The 3,325-nt window shown below is 49.3% G+C and overlaps 1 protein-coding gene across 1 annotated transcript in view; it reads right to left on the bottom strand.

Moving 5' to 3' along the window:
• Positions 1–3,325, bottom strand: part of IL23A (interleukin 23 subunit alpha) — a 10,151-nt gene that overhangs the window by 2,001 nt on the left and 4,825 nt on the right. The window contains exon 2 of the transcript XR_001881695.1: positions 1,486–1,539. The gene's annotated coding sequence lies outside the window, so the exon portion shown is untranslated. The remainder of the gene's footprint in view (positions 1–1,485; positions 1,540–3,325) is intronic.

The raw sequence follows: 3,325 nt of genomic DNA, 5'->3' as shown, positions 1-3,325 counted from the left end.
CCTTCCTGTTTGATCTTTCCCTGATCTTTTTGCCTCTCAAAGCTATACCCCTACCCCACCCCAAACCTAATTTCCTCACTTCCTCCTGCTTGAGGAAAAAACAAAACAGAGAAACATTCATTCATCTCCCAATAGGATGGTGAGCTGTTTGCAATGAAGTTTGATTCCTACCTGATGCCCTCTATTAGGAATAAACAGGCTTCTTTTTCTCAGTTGGAAACAGCATTATTTCAACTGGATGGTCCTGGTTTCATAGGAAAGAATGGGCATGAAGGAACTTGGAGAACTGGGAAGCCAGTATGAGGTCTTATTGCGCCCCATTTCAGGCCTCACAGTGGAGGTTAGAAAGGCTCTTGTGGGAAGAGGTGTATTGACTAAGAACCACCTGATTCTTCAACCCTAGTGGCCCAAGATTTCATAGGCTCTATAAGAGTTGGATGATGTTTTTTTCCGGACTAGTGTAAATAAGGCCTGGAAGTTCAACTTAGACATTCCAGCACTTAGCCCCATGGCCTCATTCTGATGTCATCCAAATAGTTCTGGGACCCTCCACTGGGGTTGGGGCAGTCCCAACTTTGGACCCCATGGCTAGGAAGCCCAGGAGTTCTGGGTAGTCGAAGGTGCAGTGTCAATGACTCTGGCTGGTCCTTCAGCTTGTTGCATCCATGGGTAAAATCCACTGACACCGATTTCATCACCCTCCATGATGCAACATCAAGTGAAACAGCTAAGAGTGTGAGGTTGGGCGTGGGAGTGGAAGGTGGTCCAAAGCCGGGACTGCCCCGACCCTAGTGGAGGATCCCAGAACAATTTTGAAGACGTCAGAATGAGGCCATCGGTGACCACACAGCTGGCTCCCATCACCTCTCCCAAGAGGTTGACCCTTTTCTTCTGAGAAATTTTTCCTGAATGGAGGTCTCCCTTCCCTTAGAACTATTCAAAACTGCCCAATGACACTTCTAGTTCAAATATTATGATTCTATAGGTATGAGCTGAGAGAAGAAAAAAATATTGTGATTCTAAGTTAAACCTACCAAGGACCAGGCACGGTGGCTCAAGCCTGTAATCCCAGTACTTTGGGAGGCTGAGGCAGGCGGATCATGAGGTCAGGAGTTCGAGACCACCCTGGCCATCATGGTGAAACCCTGTCTCTACTAAAAATACAAAAAGAGCCAGCGTGGTGATGGGCACCTGTAGTCCCAGCTACTCGGGAGGCTGAGGCAAAAGAATCGCTTGAACCTGGGAGGCAGAGGTTGCAGTGAGCCAAGATCACACCACTGCACTCCAGCCTGGGTGACAGAGCAAGACTCTGTCTTTTTTAAAAAAACAAACAAACAAAAAAAAAACTACCCCTTTAGATTAAACATTTCCGGCATCTGAGAATTATCTGAGTTTGGTTGAGAACTGATTTGCCTTTCTCCCTAATAAGATGGACACAAATGGAATAAGGAAACGGGAGGGGGCAGGATAGGGAGTTCACCTTACTTGTGTACAGCGTCTTCTATGCTCTTCCCATCTCTGGTCCCCATTCTGGGAGCCCTAAAAGATAAGAGATGAGGCTGGGCGCGGTGGCTCAAGCCTGTAATCCCAGCACTTTGGGAGGCCGAGACGGGTGGATCGCAAGGTCAGGAGATCGAGACCAACCTAGCTAACACGGCGAAACCCCGTCTCTACTAAAAACAAAAAACTAGCCGGGCGAGTTGGCGGGCGCCTGTAGTCCCAGCTACTTGGGAGGCTGAGGCAGGAGAATGGCGTAAACCCGGGAGGCGGAGCTTGCAGTGAGCTGAGATCCGGCCACTGCACTCCAGCCTGGGCGACAGAGCCAGACTCCGTCTCAAAAAAAAAAAAAAAAAAAAGATAAGAGATGAAAGAAAGATGAAAAGGAGGAGGAAGTAGAGCCTGGGGGATGGGATGAGAGGGACAAGGGTGAGTTGGAGGCATAGGGCTCTGCCTCTGTTTCACTTCCTGGTGCTGCAGTAGTTGGGTAGGAAGCAGGGTTGGTGGGGAGATTGTGGGACTGTTGAGTGGCAGGAACTACATCCAGGGCTACAACTGACCTGGAGCTATAAGGAGCCCTTGACGTCAGCTGGGCCTAGACCGTTATGCAAATCACATTCACAAGACACTCCTAGGCAGGCCTTTCCAGTTGTATGCCTAGACTCCAAATCAGTTGAAGTTCCCCCAGGTGGTTAATAATGATGGCTAATATATATCCAACTCTCGCTTAATGCCAAGTACTTTGTCTAAGCACTTTACATGTACTAAACTATTTAATTTTCACAACAACCCTTTAAGGTAGATACTATTATTACCCTGTATTACAGATGAGGAGGCTGAGGTGCAGAGATAAGCAATTTGCCCAAGTTCACAGAGCTTCTAAGTGGCTAGAATTCCTTTTTTTTTTTTTTTTTTGGAGACAGAATCTTGCTCTGTCCCCCAGGCTGGAGTGTAATGGCGCCATCTTGGCTCACCTCAACCTCCGCCTCCCAGGTTCAGGTGATTCTCCTGCCTCAGCCTCCTGAGTAGCTGGGATTACAAGGATGCACCATGGGTGCTAATTAGGGGTGGCTAATTTTATATTTTCAGTAGAGACGAGCTTACTCCATGTTGGTCAGACTGGTCTCGAACTCCCAACCTCAGGTGATCTACCTGCCTCCGGCCTCCAAAAGTGCTGGGATTACAGGGGTGAGCCACCACACCCGGCTTAAGTGGCTAGAATTCTAATGCAGACAATCTAGCGTCAGATCCTGCATTCTTTTTTGTTCTTAGTTTTTGGGGGGTTTTGTTGAGACAGGGTCTCGCTCTGTCACCCAGGCCCGAATGCAGTTGCATTTCCGTTTACTGCAACCACCACCACTAAGTGATCCCCCCCATTTCAGCCTCCTGAGTAGCTGGGACTACAGGCAAAAGCCACCATCCCTGCCTGGATCCTGAATTTTTAATCACTGCATTACATTGGATACTGTACGCCATGTATGGTCATGCCTGTAATGCCAGAATTTTGGGGAGCCGAGGCAGGAGGATCGCTTGAGCTTAAGAGTTCGAGACCAGGCCGGGCGCGGTGGCTCAAGCCTGTAATCCCAGCACTTTGGGAGGCCGAGACGGGCTGATCACGAGGTCAGGAGTTCGAGACCATCCTGGCTAACACAGTGAAACCCCGTCTCTACTAAAAAATACAAAAAGCTAGTCGGGCGAGGTGGCTGGCGCCTGTAGTCCCAGCTACTTGGGAGGCTGAGGCAGGAGAATGGCGTAAACCTGGGAGATGGAGCTGGCAGTGAGCTGAGATCCGGCCACTGCTCTCCAGACTGGGCGACAGAGCCAGACT

Source organism: Rhinopithecus bieti, unplaced genomic scaffold (assembly GCF_001698545.2).
Source record: "Rhinopithecus bieti isolate Rb0 unplaced genomic scaffold, ASM169854v2 scaffold_35950, whole genome shotgun sequence".
Lineage (NCBI taxonomy): Eukaryota > Metazoa > Chordata > Mammalia > Primates > Cercopithecidae > Rhinopithecus > Rhinopithecus bieti.
This window is presented reverse-complemented; position numbering and strand designations above follow the sequence as displayed.